This window comes from Crocodylus siamensis, chromosome 3 (assembly GCF_052110815.1).
Source record: "Crocodylus siamensis isolate JL-2025a chromosome 3, ASM5211081v1, whole genome shotgun sequence".
Taxonomy (NCBI): domain Eukaryota; kingdom Metazoa; phylum Chordata; order Crocodylia; family Crocodylidae; genus Crocodylus; species Crocodylus siamensis.
Window position 1 is genome coordinate 23308751 of NC_143397.1, and position 20208 is coordinate 23328958.

Consider the following 20208-nt stretch of genomic DNA (forward strand, 5'->3'; position numbering starts at 1 on the left):
CATGTCTGGCTGACCCCCTTCCTGGAGCACACCCCCTAGCCTGGGGGTAACACTGCTACCACCCAGGGATGGGCTTGATTCTGGCTCTATGCACCCTGGGAAACACAGGCCTAGTAGCCCTCAAGGGTACTAGATTCACTTCAAGAACGTGGGATGCTTCCCTCAGTCGGAAGCACAAGTAGTGGTCTCCCTTAGTCAGCCAAACCAAGGGGACCCCAAGGCATAATCTAGACCCACTCCCAATAAGTCTCCCACACTAGGTACAAAGGAGAACTTTATTGGTTACAAGGGATAGTGTTGGAATAGGATACAGGGTACGTGATGCCAGCCACATAGGCAGAGGGAGCAGGTTTCCCCCCTCCCTCAGGAATGTATCCAGCTCAGGTTACCTAATGAGATAGGGTAAGGTGTGTATCCTCTGCTGGTCCCATCTTAACCAAACTGTCACAGAGCAGAGTTTTTGGGGAGAAACAGAGGTGGCTTTCTGCTACAATATACATACATACATATCTGTATTTGTTTGTATACATATGCAAATGCAGTTACCAGATTTAGGTGTGATTAATTAAAGCACATTAACACACAGATAGACATGACCTGGTACTAACATTAGTGCCGGGTCTGCCCAGCCACTAGGGGTACATGGCAGGGCTGCAGGGACTTGGCACTAACTTTACTGCCAGCTGCACTGACTTTAGTGTCAAGTCCCTGCATGTGTAGACACCTGCCAAAATCGCTTAATGAGCATTAAATTTAGTCATGCCTAAATGCACATGTAGACATACCCAGAATAAAATAATTCATTCCTGATGTCTTTTAGTGAGTCATAATAGGATTAATTTGGGCTCTGCAGACTTGAAGATTACATGGTTAATAGTTCTCAAATACAAAACATACCTGTAAATCAGTGTTACATTTAATACCTCTCCAAGGGACTCTCTGAATTAGCTTCAACTAGACTTTTGAACAAATTGTGCTTTATATTCCCCCCACAGACCTTACTGTTTGGTGCCATGTCCTTTTTTATTGTATCATGTGCTCTGCCTTTGCAATTCCCTGTCTTGGTGGATAAGAAAATGTTCTTGGTTGTCTGTAAAGCCAAGATAAAACCTTGCCTATATACTTTGAGGGATTTATTTCAGACCACTAAGGAAATCTTCACTAGGAACAATCTTCTCCTTACCAGTGTTAATAAGTAAGGAACTATTTACTTGCAGATGTAGTTAGGGATCTTCTGGAAGGGCTAGACATTTTTAAATCTGCAGGTCCAGATGCCAACCCAATAGTGTTGAGGGAGCTGGCAGCGGTCACCATGGAGCCCTTGGCCTGGCTGTATGAGCATTCATGGTCATTTGGCCAGGTGCCGGGGGATTGGAAACTGGCTAATGTGGTCCCAATTTTCAAGACAGGGAGGAAGGAGGACCCAAGTAACTATAGGCCTGTAAGCCTCACCTCAGTGCTTGGGAAGATCTTGGAGAGAATCATCAAGGAGCACATCTGTGGGGGGCCTGCAGGGGAGATCATGCTCAGGGGCAATCAGCATGGGTTCATAAAAGGCAGGTCCTGCCTGACAAACCTGATTGCCTTTTATGACCAAGTAACTAAATCCTTTGATGATGGTGTTGCTGTGGACATAGTCTTTTTAGACTTTAAGAAGGCCTTTGACACTGTCTCTCACCCCATCCTCATCAATAAATTAAGTGACTGTGGCATTGATGCCTGCAGTTGGATGGGTAAATATTGGCAGATGGGGTGCACCCAGAGAGTAGTGGTAGATGGGTGGTACTCAACCTGGCAAGATGTGAGCAGTGGGGTACTCCAGGGGTCAGTCCTCGGGCCCGCACTGTTTAATATCTTCATCAGTGACTTGGACAAGGGGGTGAGAGGCGCGCTGTCCAAGTTTGCTGGTGACAATAAGATGTGGGGCGAGGTGGGCACATTTGAATGGAGAGAGAGGCTGCAAATAGATTTAGACAGACTACAAAAGTGGGCAGACAAGAATAGGATGTGGTTCAACATAGACAAATGCAGGGTGCTGCACCTTGGGAGAAGGAATCCACAGTATATGTAGAGGCTGGGGAGTTCCCTCCTTGAAAGTACAGAGGCGGAAAGGGATCTTGGAGTCATTTGTTGACTCCAAGATGAACATGAGCTACCAAGGCCAGACCGCAGCCAGCAAAGCCAGCTATAACTTGCCATGCATCCAAAGGTGCATCTCAAGCCAGTCCAGAGAGGTGATGTTCCCCCTCTATGCGACACTGGTCAGGCGCAGTTGGAGTACTGCGTCCAGTACTGGGCGCCGCACTTCAAATGGGATGTGGCCAGCCTGGAGAGGGTTCAGACAAGGGCCACCCACTTGGTGAGAGGGCAGCAGGACAGGCCCTATGAAGAGAGACTGAGGGACCTGAACCTGTTCAGCCTCGGCAAGAGGAGGCTGAGGGAGGACCTGGTGGCTCCCTACAAACTCATAAGGGGAGATCAACAGCATATAAGTAGAGCCCTTTTCTCCCCAGCACCACCTGGGGTGACAAGGAACAATGGTAATAAGCTGACGGAGAATAGGTTTAGGTTAGAGATCAGAAGGCAATATTTTACAGTTACAGTGACCAAAATCTGGAACCAACTTCCCAGGGAAATGGTCCTCGCCCCTACCTTGAGCAAATTCAAGAGGAGGCTGGATGATCACCTGTCTGGGGTCTTGTGAACCCAGCATTCATTCCTGCTTGTGGCAGGACGTCAGGCTAGATGATCTGTTCAGGTCCCTCCTGACCCTAGCTACTATGAAACTACATGTGCATAGGAAGAGAGAATACTGCCCCCATAATTTGTTTTTCATTTTCTTGTTGACTCACTTTTCTCTACTGTAAAATGCTCCAGAATGTTTGCAATTGTGACTTCTATAACATAAATGACTGACTCATGACAACACATCTATTCAGTGTCATAGGGAGCAAACACAACGGCACACAAGTGGAAATGGTGTGCACTTCATTTGCCAAGCAAAAGTGATGTATCTGGGCAGACCAAAGGATCAACTGATGCACAGATCCTTCCTTACCCCTGCCCTGCACACTAGAGATATATAAGCCAGGCAACTTCTGTACCAGAAGAGTATCTGACAGGCACCTCTTGTTAGCTGCCCAGTGAGCAGGGACTGGGCAGGATTCCTGCTACACATCCTCCCATTGCCTGGCCTATCAGGCTGTGAGCTTGATTAATAAATGGAAGGAAACAGGTTTTTATTTAACTACATCTTTAAAGATGCAGCTTGTTTCATTTGAAAATTAACAAATGATAACAAGTGAATGGATTAACTCTGGTTAACCTAAGGACATCTTACTTCTAATTGGAAGGGTGAATTGGACCGAAGGAGCAGCTGACAAGGCAACCATAAGAGGTCACCTGCTGTGAGCCAAGAAACTGACTGAATACCAAGATAAATGACATGGGTCTTTTGGGAGTGGTTCAGGTAAGCAGGGATGAGACAGGATTAGATTCCCATTTGGGGATGGAGAAAGCAGTAATTCTAGTAACACTGGTGTGAAATACTACACACTACTCTCATGAAAACTAGGGACTACACACTCATTAAAATATTAGTCAATCTCCTTGTGCAATAAGGCTCTTGAGAAATGCAGTGGCACATTCTGAAGATTAAACAGAATCTCCAGGCCAACATAGGGGTTCAGGACTCCTACCTGAAACATTATGCCAAACACCAAAAACAATTTTCTTTCTTTAACTTTTCTTGAGGGTATGGGCATACAAACAATTTAATGCAGCATAATGGGGGTGGGCTTTTTTCAGATGGCAGCCTCTCTGTATTGACTGACTGTATGTACAATCTTACGCATGCTAAGTGGGTGAGAACCTATTAGGACTCTGGTCTCACATTTCTGGGCCAACTGCTTGAACCACTAGGGCAGTGGTCACCAACCTGGGGATCCTGATCAACAGGTAGATCTCAGAGCCTCTTTGGGTTGCTCATGGCCTGGAGGGACAGCTGGGCATGTATGCATGAGCACATCCACCACCCCCAGCCCCTGCAGGTCAATCTGTCAGGGAGGGAAGGTGCAGGGGTCAGATCAAGGCCCCCGCAATGAGTGACTGACCATGCAGTGCAGCCAGGAGCAGGGGAAGGTAAGTAGGACCCCAGCCCAGTTGCGTGGTGGGAGGACTGGAGTCTGGGGGGCTTCTCCGGGGGGGCTTTGTGGGGGGGTCCCTCTCCATCTCTGTGGGGGCAGAGGTGGCAGAGGCAGCTGCTACTATGCCTCAAATCCCGCTGCAGCTGGGCATATGTGGGCATGGCTCGGCTCAGCAGTGGGGTCTCACATGGGGGTGGCCCCAGCCATCTGGGTCTGGGAAGATCTGGTCATCCAGGGGTGTGTGTGGGGGTGGGGGTCTCATTGCTGGGTGCAGCCTGGTAGAGGCCCCAGGAGCTTGTGCCCCCCCAACTTGTGCTCAGGGCTCAGCAGGCAGTTCACAGCAGCAGCTGCTTCAACCTGAGCACAGGTGGAGGCGGCACGGGTCTGCCAGGCTGTATCCAGGGGCGGGAGTGCCCCCGTCCTCCACGGCCCTGGATGACCAGATCTTCCCAGACCTGGCCCAGCCAGGGCCCGACCCCACTTCTGTGCTGCCACTGTGCGGAGCCATGCCTGCCCAGCAGCCAGAGGAACGTGGTATTGGGCCCCGGCCCAGCCAGGTCTGGGACTCTCCATGGCATAGGGGCATGTGGGGGGAGCTCCCATTGCTGGGCGCAGACCAGTGGAGGACCCAGGGGCCTGTTTCCCTCCCACCTGTACTCAGGACGAGGCAGCTGCTGCTGCCTGCCCACTGCATCCGGAGGCAACATACCTACTTGTAGTGAAATTCTGAAATTAGGAAGGCACAATCAAAGGTATGAAGTGCATAATTATGGGTACACCAGAAGCCCTTCTTCCCTCTGATCCCAGAGACATTATGAAAGATCTGGTTGTGGAGATATAACTCTTTGCCATCTAGTGGCTTGAAACCTAGACTGACCATGTTACTCTTCAGTGGATTCTGGTCTGAGTTAATGAAGAAACATTATCAGTACAGGTTAAGTAACTCATCCTGACCTTTTATTCAACTTTCACTTTATATGCCCAAATGGCACTTACCCTCAGGTTCATTATCTTTCAGAGAAAGGGAAAACTAAGTTTGTCTACATGGCACAACAGATTACCCTGCACAGATAACTCATCACGCACGATAAAATAATTTGTTGCTCAGCAGAGCTAACTAGACCTGGTGGTGCTTCTATTATCTTGAATATCTTTACACAGCACTGCACAGTGCTTTCTAGATATACTCCAAGAACATGGCAACTTAATTACATTTTGTTTCACTGAAATGAATTTTAACTTCATTGTTCTACCCATATCCCAAATTAAGAAAATACATGTTTTACCCATAAATTCCCTCTGCAGTTCTAACTGGAAGCAATATTTTTTTTACTCCCTCTTCTGGTCTGTTATACAGGTGCTATTGTGTACTGTAAACAGCTGTCCACTCCCATCTGCTACCTGGAGGGATTTCTCTGTATATGTAGTTTCATGTTATAAAACTTTTTGTTTGTAATCCTTGGGGATGAAATACACTGCATACATTTATTTCTTAGGCTTGATGCAAAAGGATCATTTTATTTAAAAGTTGTGTTTCTAACTACTTGGTTTCTAAACTGTTTCTTCAAGAGTATATAAAAACTATAATTCTTGAATAAAGATACTTCAGAACATTGGCAACATACATACTTGTAGCGAAATTCTGACATTAGAAAGGCATTAGACAAAAGGATATTATAAGTCTCTCTGTGATTAGCTTATATGATTGTTTGACAGTTAACTATAAAAACAGAAACAGAAGGTGTGAAATCCAACTGTCTCCTAGCAATCAAAAGTACTAACTGGGCATGTCTACATGTTCACTAATCTGCTGTAGTTACTGTGCATTAAGTTTAGTACTTGGATAATCAAGTACTAAATCAATGCACAGTAACTTACACTACTGCGCAGTAGCACCAGCGCATGGGTTTTTAGTGACACTTACTGCTCAGTAGCTTAATACTACTGTGTAGTATAATGTTAACATGGTTTTTGCCTGGCATGCTACTGCACAGTGTTATTAGGCTACTGTGCAGTTAGTGTCTTGTATAGATGCACCCATTGTGTAGGATCATCTACCTGATTTTAGTAGGTGATTCCTGATCAGTGCTCCAGAGGAAAGAAAATTAAAGTTTATATAAAGGTGATACTGGACCAAATTCAGTCCTGACTTCAAATTTGGTGATCAACTGAACCATATTACACATTTGTAAGCATCACCAGGGTTTATAATATCCACATAGGCAAGTCATTGGTAACCAAATGATTTGCCCTTTTTTCCATCCCTGCAAGGTGAACTCTGCTAAGGTAGGGGAACTTCCAAATGCTGATTTCTCTCTATAGAAAAACATTTATCTTTACTATATAACCACCACATAGGCTTCAAAATATGTTAATTTTCCAAGACCTGTGCAAGTACCATCTATTCTGAGTACAGACTTGGAAGACAAGACTACAGAACCCTGATTTGAATTTGTGTCTAACCTTGGGTTAAACAGCTAAGCCCAATGTTAACTGGTTATAGGTTACCGGTTATCATTTAGTTTGGGGCAAAGTGCAGTCCAGCAGAAAAGGCAGGGGAAGGGAAGCCATGCGGTGCCCCAGCAGGAACTGGAAGGCAGCAGGGCAAGAGGGAGGAGAAGTGGGGACTGGGAAGGGCAAGGGGGGATTAGTATCCATAACTAGTCTGTTCCCTCTCTCCCAGCACACCAGTGGCTTTAGTGAGCTAGGGAAAGCCCCTTGCTGGCTGCTGCCATCCATGGCTTCCCATGGGTTGTATCATTTGGTGGGGCTTGCTGCCACCTTCTTCCACCCTGCCCCCACATCAAAAGCCCCAGGGAGTAGCTCCCAGCAGCAGCTGTGTCCGAACGGATCTGTGCACAGGCCCCAGCTCCCCACCCTGAGGCAGGGGGCTGCGGCCCTTCCCCCACATTAGAATAGGGAGGGGCAGGTCCCAGCCCAGGGCTCCACCCCCCCCGCCAGGACTTTGTATATGTTATTGGTTAATGATTTAACCAGATTAATTAGAGGAGGTTAAACGGATAATTTTTAAAATTATATTTATATCCCTAATCTACCCCCACAAGTAAATATGATGTAATCTGGGGAACCTACCAGGGTAGAGCTCTGGGTAGGGTAAGCTTAAGCTACCAGGGTAACTTTAGTAATTCAGCACTGGTCAAAGGCAGCTGGCCCACAGTGTTCCAACTCCACAAAGAGTTACTAAACAGGGAAGGCATCCCACTGGAATGAATAAGCAAGTTATACCCAGATTTGGCCTCGTTTTCTCTTGGATTAATTACTTTTTAAATGCTTTCTTTTATGTTGGTCAATGTTATTACCTTTAGTAAAATTTGATAGTTTGGAAAAAAGAAATTTTATATATATATGAATTCATATATATATGAATGACAGGGAAGATTCTTTAAATGTTTGAATCACACTTTTACTAAAGGACCTACTTCCTCTTATTTAAACCCCTATTTTTCACAAGGTTGACTTAGTTAAAAAAACATACCAGTGTATTCCTTTGGAACAGAGTTTCAAGAGGAGGGCTGGAGAACTCATAGGATAATGCCCGACCTATAGTTGTTCTGGGAAATCAGAAATATGCCCATGGGCAAAAACAGTAGGACGTAGAGCTCCAGCCTGCAGTGGACAGCCCTCCTCAGCACTGAGCACAAATCTGGGGGGCACATGTCCTCCATGCCTCCTGCAGCAGCAGGGAGCTATGCCCCTCCCATGGATGAGCTGCCTGTGGCTCTGTTGCATGAGCCACCCTGGCCCTGGGGTCCCATTCACCCCAGCGCCTGTCCCTTCCCCACTCCATCCCTCACTGTGGGAGCCTCAATCTGCCCCCCTCCTCCTTTCCTCCCCCATGCTCCTTCCTCCACAGACTTACCTGCAGAGCACTGTTTGTGTGCTGTATCTGTGTGTGTGCGCGCCTGTCTGCGTGTGTCTCTGTCTGCCCCTCACCCCCAAGTCACAGCCCCCCCCAGCCCTGCTGCTACTCCTCTTTCTGGACCCACAGTACCCCACATCTTGTCAGGGCATGTGGGGATCCCCCCTCCCTGCGCTCCAAGCCCCCCCACACACCCGCAGCCGCACCCCCCCATACCTTCAGAAATCCCCCCACACACACCACCAACCATACAAAGTACCATAATCTTTGTATGTATGCATAGTTTTGAGTTTTTAGCTGTGCAATTAAAATCATGGTTGTTACTATTTTTTTTAATCACAACTAATCACGATCAAATTTTCAAATTGTTTGACAGCCCTACTAAAAATGCTTAAACTCCATACAGTTTCTATTGGAACTGTTCATGAAGTAAGGTATGCTTCATGGTGAAAAAAAGACAGTGCTACTTCAGATACAATAGAAATCACACTGCATTTTTTGTCCCTCTATCCAGCTTATGGGTTTATGTACCTTTTTTTAAACCATTGTTCTGAAGTGAATAATCCTTTCTATAAGAATGGTATCTTACTGCTGCTCAGGGCCACTGGAGATATAGCTATGTTACTTATTTGCTGTTCCTTGTGAGAATTTGTTTTTAAATTTAAAACATGAACACTGAGGAACCACACCTCTCTTTTTCAGCGAGGCAGATTTAACTAGCTACTTCATGTCGCATTATTTGACTTATGTCAAGATGAACTTTACTATTTCACAAAACTCCTCTACTGGATCTGTACATTTTTAAGCACAGCTGATATAGCCAGTGTCCCAACCAACACCTTTCACAGCAATTCTAATATTGACTGAAACAGCCAGGTTTGGGCTAAGTACAGACAGTTGAAATGCCCAAGGAGGAATCAACCCAATCACTGCAGGTTTCTCTAAGCTGCATAGACTGGACTGACAACAAATGGAACGCATGTTCACTGTCCAGCCGGGGAAGGCAGGCAGATGCCCAGGCTGTGAGGAGCCATGCACTGCAGTGGTTCCTACCACCCCCACCCCCCAGCCAACCATGCCCCCTGTGAGTCTCTGCCTCCGACACATGGTGGGAGTGGGGAAAGAGCCCCTCACCCTCGTCACAACCCCTCTGAGCTTGGGTCTGCCCAGATCAGGGGAGCCCTGTGCCATGGTGGGCCTTCCCCACCCTGGCAGGGGGTGGAGCTGAGCAGCTGGCCTGGTCTCCCATGGCACAGGGCTCCCTACAGCTGGGCAAACCCCACCCAGGGGACTGGGACTGGGGTGGAGGGCTCCTTTCCCCCTTGCAGGTCAGAGGAAGAGACTTGCAGACAGCACAGCTGAGCAGCTAGGCTGGGGCAAGGGAAACTCAGTTGGGCAGACCCAAGCTTGAGGGACCCAGAGCTGGGGCAGGTTGGGTTCTGTTCTCCTGCCCAACTTCCCGCTGCCTTGCTGGGCTGACAGGTGCAGGTAGGACATAAGATGGGGAGCAGAGGCTATGCTTCCTCAGCTCTGTGATGGGGGCAGGACTAGCCCACCTCTGCTGGAGCAAGGGAGCACTGATAAAGGCTAGCCTGCCAGCCCTGTGAGGCGGGAGTTAGCTGGATGCTGCAAACCATCCTGGAATGCCAGGAGACTGTGACCTAAGTTGAATCAGGAGTGGACCTAGAACAGAAGTTTGATAGACCGGTCTAACTTAAACTGGTTAAATCTGATATTACATCCATCCAGATCTATCTTAAACTAGGCTCTGCCACTTTGAAATTGGTCTATATAAACTGAACTTCAATTCTGTTACAGGTTTAGATCAATTGCCAATCACTTATACTGGTTTATGTGTAATTTCCGTCCCTAGCCTTGGTGCTCATTTTGGAGTCCTTTTCTGCATTAATTTTTTAGATTTTTCCATTTATTAACCTCAAGATATTTTTTGTGGATGGATCACATTAGTTGCAACTACAGGTGTGCTTAAGTCCTGGAAACTGGAGTGTGAGCCCCTGAACCCAAACTTCTTCAAACCATGCTTTTGGATTTGAAATTCCAGTTAAATACGTTAGCAGAATAGATCTTACTTGTGAAATTCCAGTCCCAAACTGGATCTGGATCCAATCTTCTCTGAAATCCAGGAGAGGAAGATGTTTCAGTTTGGACTCATCTCTAGTTAAAAACAAACAAAAAATCAGAAGGTAGCCAGTAACCCATTTCATCTGAGATACTGAACAAGATGACAAAACACAGTTATTTTAGGAATACAATAGTCAGTCTGTAAAATTAATTTTTTAAAATCCTCTAAAAATTTTATACATTAATGTTTTGAATTATACTTAATAGGCTAAATCAGTAGATAAATATGTGTTTAAAAATAACTCAACTTACAACATTCTGAGTTACAACATTTCGCATTAACCTTTATAAATTGACACCCTATTTCAAGGTCCAGAGGAGGGCCACTCACGTGATCAGGGGTCAGCAGGGCAGGCCCTACAAGGAGAGGCTACAGGACCTGAACCTGTTCAGCTTCCACAAGAGAAGGCTGAGGGGGGATCTCATGGCTGCCTATAAACTAACCAAGGGAGACCAGCAGGGAATGGGAGAGACCCTGTTCCCCCGAGCACTACCAGGAGTAACTTTGAATAACAGCCATAAGTTGAATGAGAGTAGGTTCAGGAAGCACTACTTCACAGTCAGGGTGGCTAGGATCTGAAACCAACTTCCAAGAGAGGTGGTGCTTGCTTCTACCCTGGTGGGCTTCAAAAGAAGGCTAGACAATCACCTAGCCAGGGTCGTTTGACCCCAGCATCCTTTCCTGCCCATGGCAGGGGGGTCAGACATGATGACCTGCTCAGGTCCCTTCCGACCCTGCTAACTATGAAACTATGAAAGTTTCAGACATCAGTTCTGACTCTACAACACTTGATCTAATGCCACGCCACACCAGCAAACAAGTTTGCTACGTCACCCATCTCCCTAGAGAACATCTGCCCAAACTTCCTTCTTTAAGAAAGTAGACTAGACTCCAGAAAAACCTGCAGCCAAGACTCCTGATAAGACTCCAGCCAAGAACCCTTCAAAAGTCCAACCAAGAGCTCTTCAAAAAGTCCAGCGAAGTCACCTCAAAGAAGTCCTTCCTAATCAATATGGTTGCTATTTACTATATATATACATTAATGTAGCTATATTATTAATCTATAATTGATGAGTACAAAAGTCTGGGTTATTTTGGTGAAAATAGGGTATCAGGCCTTGGTTCAGGAATCACTCCCCCACTTATAACATTGTTTCCTATGGGAAAATCAGTTCCAAGTTACAATGGTTTGACTTAAGATGCGGTTTGCAGGAACCAATTGTGTTGTAAGGCCAAGGACTGCCTGTATACAACCTTCCATGCAAATAGATGGCCATATAAGCAATTTATTTATGCCTAAAAAATAATCAAACCAATGCGTCCTCATTTTGGCAGCCCTATAAGACTCACAACAGGAAACCACATTAGTAGGCATCAATTGGCATAAATTTTATAGTGATGCAGACCTATGAGTGCATATTTATGATGCCTACTGAGTTTCAAAACTTGCATGAGACTGCCATGAATACGAAATTCAGCCCTATTGTACAGCACTATGTAAAAATTCAAATTGCACTAGCATCTCTAAAAAAAAAAAAAAGATCAGAAGATCAATTGTCAAAAACTATGTTACAAGAGAATTAATACAGTTCAGGTTAGAAATACAATAAAATATATGCAAATTAATTTGTAACTCAAGCATTCTGCCAGCGTTTTAGCAATCACAGTGTTAGTGAGCCAGCAGCATGCTTTATATTAACTACAGTTTTGTAATCACATTACTTATTAAAGGATACATCTTGCTCTCTTCCACAAAACCATGTAAACAGTTTTTTTCAGAAGTAACCTATTCAGTGAGTTTACAGAATTAAACCATTGGATCCAGATAATTGTGGACCAGAGTGAAATGTCTAGCTCATTGTATTTTGTTCTAAAATTAACATTTATATTTAGTTTAATATAATTTCTACTGTAGTTCTCTTTTAAAAGCTCTTCAAATTATGGTACTCAATCAAAAAATGATATCTTGAAAGTACTAGGAATTGTTTTTTTGGTTTTTTTTGGTTTTTTTTGTTTTTAACTACCTTTCCCCCATTGACAGGTGTTATTTAAAAAATGTTACTGCACCTCATCTTCAGAATCTGTTCACTTGGTCTGATAAATCAGTATTGCCATTACTGTTTTCTTTCCAGATTAAAGTCTGCTTTGTTTGTCAAAAAGCCATTTTAAACCATTTTTGAAGACAAGAATTATGGTGATACAGACTCTGCTCTCAGTTAAATCAACAGTGACTCCATTAAAGTCATTAGAGCTACCCCATGAAGTTGGTGAAAAGTTAGACTAGAATCAGGAATAGTGGACTTTAATCTCACACTTTCAAAGCTATCAAACATTAAGTGCAGAGTTCTAAATATTCTTTGCCAAAGAATAAAAAGCTCTATAAATAGCCATTTAATTACTGTTTTGGGAAATGAGACTGCATCTGGCAGCTGGATTTGCTAGAATTCTGTTACCAAGATATGGGTCAGAATCAAACCCCCAGATCCTAGCACCATTCATAGCTAAAGACAATAGCATAAGCCAACATCTGTTTCAAAATTAATCCTTGCATTCCCAACACACAGCAAACCAATTATTCAACTTTCTCATTGTCTTACTCCTTTCTTCTAAATAGAATTCACGCTATGATAAGCAGCCTCATTTTTTCCTGATCTTTTCATTCCCTCTGAAACTTCCATCCTCCTTGGTGCAACTAAAAACTAAAGCTAGTTTAAGTCACTGTTTTTATCAACCCAAATTATCATAGGGATCATAAGAACATGTGACAAAATTGACAAGAAAAAATGCCACATATTCAGGGCTACTATAGGTTTTTTCTGAAGTTTAAAAGAAGTGCATTCTGCCTTTTTATACCTCATCTCTCTGCTCTCTGGCCCCAGAGTGAGTTTCTTGTACTACCCTGCTAACTCAGCATATACAGTATAAGTAACTACAATACATATGTTACTCTTTAATAGGCAGGGGATTTGGAACCAGCCCTGACAGTGACTCCTTCCTGCGCCAGTTATCTTGGAGACACAACTCAAGTCCACGCAATCTGAAACTGAAACACAGGTAAAAAAACCTATGTCCTAACATAACAGCTTGAATCGAGTTGCTGCTACAAAAGTCACAAGACCAAATTCTACAATGACTTATACCTGTGTTATTTTCAGTAGCGATAGGGTATAATTTAGCACGAAACATGGGCCTTGTTTTTTTGGTAGTAAGGAAATAAAGGTAGTAAGGAAATAAAGCAGATACAGATAAAACTGTAAATACATTAGCACTAATCTTAGTGTCTCCTGAATCCTATCGGTCCTCTATTTCCAGTTTCACTCAATTTATTTTCATTCAAATGCTGTGCTTGCACAGAAAATCTACATGATTAGGTGGCCAATTCCTAGTCAACTCCTCTCTGAGAATTAGGGCCTGATCTATGGATTCATTGACTAGTGGAGGCTACAAGACCATACAGTCACTGGATCCCTATGGTTGAGTGGAACAGCCTGACAGTGAATAAGGCAATCCTGAAAGCAACCTTCAGCATGGCTGTAAACTTTCATTTTTTTTTGTTGAGTAACAGATCATATAACCCCCAACTCACATAAACATTCCCTGGGACTGCTCACGTGAATGAGGGCCGCAGGAGTATGGGTGTAACTGTGGTCCGACTAAAGCCAGTAGAAAAATTCCCACTGATTTCAACACAGGCAGGATTTTATCTTCTATAAGCAATATTTCACATATCTCTTCTCACAGTAAGCAGCATATACGTTTTGAAATATTAAACGCAAAATCATATGTTGATACAATATTTAGATTACAAGCAAACAATTCTTAGGATAAGGTAAGCTGCCCAGGAATCCTTAGTTGATTTTTACACTTACCCTGTGCATTGTACTTAACATGTAAGCACTTGAGTAACCTTTTTTATCCTTTACCCTTGTGTCCCCCTAGTTCCTCCATCTCTGTTGTCAGATGTAATCACTTGAGATCCTGATCTCATAGTGGGATATACTGGCATAAATCTCCGCAACATTATGTTGACTACAATGGAACTCATGGGTGCAGGAGTTTCTGTGGCTGGATCCTCATGCATAATCTGACCCTGGGGCTGCATGTAAGTTGAAGCAGGTACCAGGCCTGCTTCAGTTATTTAGATGGTACTCAGCACCCTACTGGGCATGGCACAAGTGACTTATTAATAACAATCATTCAGCTATTAACTTCTGCAAATAAAAAAAATGAATATGGAAATGGATGGGAATTATTGCCTCTTTATAATTGACATGACATGAACCGGGGTTGGGAAATCTTTACATGTTGAAACTTTTTATGAATATACAGTTTATTTTTTCATGTAAGATATCATAAAATATGAATTACTTATTTTGTGCTTCTCTATGTTTAATATTCATTTCCTATCTTAATGCTTCCCTAAACCCAACTGTTTAAAGTTTTTGACTAAGGTATCTTTTTCAAATTCAACACCATCTTTCTCTAACAATTTTAAAGTGTGGGAGTGTACAATACAAATACTTCTCCAGAATCAGTAGGAAAAATGAGAGTTGATATTTTTCAGACATTTAAGTTAAGGAAGAAAAAAAAATTAAAATCCTTCCAATGTAAGATGATCTTTTATAGCCTAAATATGTAAAAAGAGAGAGAAAGAAAAATAACAAAACCCACTAAACCCCTAAAAGCGAGCAACAACAAAAAGCAAACAAAAATGTTGCAGTCCAAATATTTTTAATTTCTTTTGAAATGCATCTTAATATTCTCTTAGTTCAAGGGTTAAAAAGTATTACTTGTATTTTATGTTCACCTAACATTTGCTTAGAAGCAGGCATTCACTGCAAACCTCAAATCCAAATATGAATTTCTTCAAAGTGTATAGGTTTCAGAGTCCGGATTATAGTCTCAGCTATTTCTCTATTAAGACGATAACCATAGTCAAAACTCCCCAGGTAAAGTCAATGTATATGCAATAAATAAGATACTGAAAAGCTATTTTTACAGATTGTTAAGCAATTTATCAATATGCTGCTCCCTCCAAATATTGGAAATTAGTCAAAAAGTTTTGTGTTAACTTTTTACAGAAGTGAATTAAATGTAATCCAGCTTGAGAGAAAAGATACATGATATGAATCTCTTGTTCTTCAAACAGTATACAACAGCATAAGATAAAATAGATAGCACAGAATAAGATGCATAACCTCTTTCCGTATGTGCTGATATTTACATTTGTTCAGTCAGGAGAAACATTTTGACAGAATATACAACAGGTGATGCCATCGCCCTGACAATACAAGCTGTACTTTTGGTGCTGGCACCTCTGAAAAGTAAAACAGAGAAGGATGATTCCCTTTGAATAAAGATGGAAGTGTGCTGAAAATGGCAGTACACCGTGGTGATGGCAAGCTATTTTTACAAGATTCAACCTCATAATTTGATTGACAGACATTTCCCACATTATAATACTAAATACTATTGTTATAAAGAACGGAACCATTGACACTTAGGTGCAATGTTAGAATCATATCAAAGCCAAGTCCTTAGCAAAGAAAGGAGGTCAGAATTAAGCAGCATTATCTTTCTTAGGTAGTAATGTCACTATTGCAGCCCTCGTGCCTCACCCCCAGTTGAAAAAAGAAAGGCTGCATACTAACCACCATGTCATCAAACTTGGTAGCTGAAGTCAGAGCTGGACAACTGTATGACCAAAAATGTAGACTTGGATGAACCAAAATATTTCACAAATTCATGTCAATTTCAGTCAAATATAAAAATGTTTAAAAATTACAAAAATCAAATAGGTTTAATTGTGATATTATTTAAAAAAGAATATTTCAATGATTTTTGTTTGAACTTTATTAAAAAAACCCTAGAACATATTTTTTACAAGTGTTTTGTTTCAGTTGAATCTGAGCAAAATCACCGACCCACCCAAAAGCACATTGCCGTTCCTATATGCTCACCCTTCTCTTCCTCATTGGCCCTTCCCTGATTGGTCTCATGGTCTTTACTAAGGAAACAAAAATTGAAATAAAATTAATAAATAAACTACTGAAATATTTGTGAAATGGGTTTGACACCCTTGAAAAGTCCGGACGGAGACAAAGGAATTTACTGAGAGGCTGAAAGCTGTTTTAGTTTTATTTGAAGACTGTTGTACAATATTATTTGAAATGTGTTTTCATGCATTTTTGAAAAAATTATCACCACAAAAAGAAACCCACCCCTGGCTCTTGTAACTGTTGCCGTCATTAATTTTTATATTACCTGCATTCCTCCAAGTTCCACTTTACTTCCCAGTCCGCATGCCCATTATGTAGAGCTGCATGTGAGCTATTGCTAATCTTCATGCCAGTTTGTTTATCTAGGGCATGTTTCATCAAGATGGAAAGCCCATGGCATAATTAGCTATCAGTATATCAGGCACTGATGCCAACACAAGAATATCCCAAAGTGATTGTGCTTATATGTAAATACCAGGAACTGCTCACTGCTTAAACTTGTTCGCACAGCTGAAACAGTCCACCTATCTGCCTTTGGGGAAAGGAGTGCCTCAGACAACTCAACAGCTACTCAATGTCTTAAGTATGTCAGATTGGTAGCTACAGTGCAGGGCTTTGCTAGCAGGGAGACTTAATGTAGAGAAGAAAGCACACTCACAGTAATGACATCCCTTGTGACTGCCAGAACAGATGAGAGATGGCACCATGTTTACATGGCATGAAGGAAGAAATGAGGTAAAGGATGCTCCTGGAGTAAAGAACTACAAATCATGGCGGCTCCCTGTCTCCTCCCTAGTTCAACTAGCTGCTATTCTTTACTTACGTCTCCTTCACCTCTACCTTTTATTTTCACCATATGCCAAGTAGTGACAAATACTGAAAATGGCAAGATACAATGGGATCCTCTCCTTTGATTTCTGGGAGCCAAATATATAACTAAAATGAATATGTATGTGTGAAATATCATACAGGTGGGGCTTTGTGATTACAATAGGCACATTTTATGCTGGTAGTAGGAATCTGATGCCTTCTTGCAGGGGTAACCAACCTGTCACACAGTTGACAGCAGTGGCATGGCCATCCTGTGTGCGCACAGATAGCATGGTGCCAGAGAAGGCAGGAAGCAGAATGCAGAGGAGCAGATCAAGCAGGAGAAGGGGATCAAAGTGGCACAGGGAGGATGCAGGGCTAATTTGTGGCACATCTGTCAAAAAAGTTGACCCCCACAGCCTTATCGTATCTGGGTGTTCATATCCAGCACATCATCACTAATGTCATTTGATATAAATAATGTACCTTTGGTGAAAAAAATTCCCGTTCTTAGAACGAATAAAGTTATGAGATGATTTTTTTGGTAAATGTCACTATTTTTTTTGAAGAGAAAGGCAAGTCTGAATTCCTTGTAATGTGTTGTGTAAAAAGAGTGACTTTGCTTTTTAGGCTATTTTTAGCATTTTAAGGAGAGTGTGACCTTTCCCACCAAAAAACAGGCTTTCCATAGCCTGTAAGACACACAGTATTTAACACACATTCTTGAGTTCAGCTGGTTTCTAACTATTTTCAACATCTTACAAACTTTGCAAGCTTGACTGATGTATCTAAAGCTTACACTGCCTTGTATATAATGACAGACATCCTGTTATGCCCAGGTAAACACTGTAAGCAGGTTTAGCCACACTACTCACTTTTTGTCTCATAAGGTCTGGGTTGATCCACATCACGTCATGAACACTTGCTGAACAAAGACATCAAAAATCCAGTATTCGTAACATAGCTTCACATGAATTCAATATATCCAGAGGGAAAGAGAGAACAGAACAACCCCCCCAAATACATAAAATGATAAACAGAGAACTCTGTAACATTTACAGCTTTGACTACAAGATATTTAGCCTGGCAGCTCTATGAAAAATCTAACTCAGTGTACTTGTGCAATGTCTCCCCAGTAGAGGAGGAGTCAGAGTTGCAACATTTATGTTCCTTGCTCCAGGCAAAACAGTGATTTTCTCCAGTATGCAAAATGTCCCAGCCGGATGGTTTTACAAGGTTAAAGAGATACTTCGTAGGAATGCAGCAATGAAAACATATTTTACACAATAAGCTTTATTGCAGGAGTTAACGCCCTAAAGTATATAAGAGTAGTATTTTTTAAGTAAATGTTTGTTGAACATCATGTACTCCAAAATGTTGTTTGTACCAAAGTGTCAAATGCTTTTTATTTCAGGATACCACAAGAACCCCTTTGACCCTGAGTTACCTCTTCTGTTACATTGTTTAGGCATAAGGAAAAATTGGTATCTTTCCTTCAGGTTTTTAGAAGCTTCATGAACTGAAAAGAGCTTCAGCTTCTCAGCTACACCTTTGTATTTTACTAACATTCTGTATTGTATTTTAGTAATATTTTATGGTGAGAAATTATTTGCAAACATTTTTTTTTGGTCAGTTTTGAGTCATCCTTTCATTCATTCACATTTGCATCCTCTCTACACTCACAAAACTGAAGTTTTCTTTATACTAAAGTATGTAGAACATAAAGGGAATAGGATTGCAATGGACATGCCAATTTAAAAAACTTTAATTTCATGATGAAATAGAACTTGTTTTGGGTGGATGTAGTGTGGTAATTAATATTTGGTCCATTCCGTCAGGGATAAGAATTAATGCTAGTTATATAGTTTGAACAGCTGATTTCAAATATGGGATATAACATGAATTTAGTTTGTGAGCAATCTGTGGGAAAAGTAGAAACATATTAAACAACAAAGAGTCTAAACTGAACATCAAAATGGCTAAATTTTCCAAATATTCACAATATACAATTCAGCCAGGTCTACTGCCATTTCTTTCCAAGTAGCTCCATATCTAGAAGACTGAAGCTAAATAATTGTTATGATAGACTGAAGATCTATGTTTGAAAATATACTTTCTTCCCAGAACATAACAGGTACCTAACCAGTCTGCAAAGATGGACATGTGACAAGCTGTAGCAAGTTACATTAGAGAAGCAATTCTGAGAAATGCAGAGGCTCAGCCCTAGAAAATCAACCAAGATAAAAAATGAAAGAATGCCTTGGAGGGAGGTAGTAAGAATCGGGAAGATGTTTCTTGGGAAAGGGCTGCCTTCCGCATTATACATATTACTGCTCTATTATGTTTCGGTAGGTACATTTGCAAGGTGAAGTGCATTTTTATGGTACAATAATTACAAACTCAGAATCTGTGCTTGCCTTCTTTCCTGACCAAGTCATCCTTACTTAGTCTGGATGAAGTCAGTAAGATTCCCTAGGCAAGAAAATATTATTTAAGTTAAAACAGGATGAAGGACAATGGGAAACAACTACTATTACTGAGGATACATTCTAAAACTAGTTTAAACCAACAAACCCATGGTATCTCCTTTATAGTTAACTCCGGTGCTGCTAGCTGGTTAGCTAAGGCAGGTGCTCATGAGTTAATTGTTCATTCTTTCAGGTGAGTTTTGCAGTCCATACTGAGTTCTGTGCTATTATGCCTATTCTGCCAGCACTGCCCAAGCTAGCTAGTTAAAACTAGTCTGAGTATGTCTTTACAAGCTGCATTGACTGCAATCTAGACTATATTTAGTATATTTCAAGTCACAGAGAAACTATAATAAAAATGAAATTAGTGAAATATTTTGTATGAGTACACAACAAAGATGTTGTCAGTACAAAAGACTGGGATATCGAAATATCATACAAGAAGAATTGGATGACTTGGAAGATGAATAAAAACAATGGGATGATAGTCAATGGTACAAAGTACAGAGCCATGCACTTAAGGCCCAGCCACCATTTTTGGGTTCATCAACTGGAAGTGCTTATAGCAGAGAAGTATTTGGGTGTACTCACTGATTACAGGATGTTCCTGAGCCACCAGTGTTATGCAGCTCTGAAAAGGTAAATGCAAATCTTAAAATGCTTACAAGATGTTTGCACTAGAAAGAGGACAATATTGGTGCCACTGTATAAGGCACTGGCAAAACCTCATGTAGACTACTGTGTAAAGTTATCAAGACTACTG

At 42.0% G+C, this 20208-nt stretch overlaps 1 protein-coding gene across 2 annotated transcripts in view; it reads right to left on the reverse strand.

Annotated features, from left to right (window-relative positions):
• Positions 1-18074, reverse strand: part of PRLR (prolactin receptor) — a 152810-nt gene extending 134736 nt beyond the window's left edge. For both annotated transcript variants that reach the window (XM_090037932.1, XM_090037933.1), the window contains exons 1-2: positions 17853-18074; positions 10116-10200 (exon numbers count right to left, since the gene is read on the reverse strand). The gene's annotated coding sequence lies outside the window, so the exon portion shown is untranslated. The remainder of the gene's footprint in view (positions 1-10115; positions 10201-17852) is intronic.
• Between the last annotated feature and the right edge of the window lie 2134 nt (positions 18075-20208).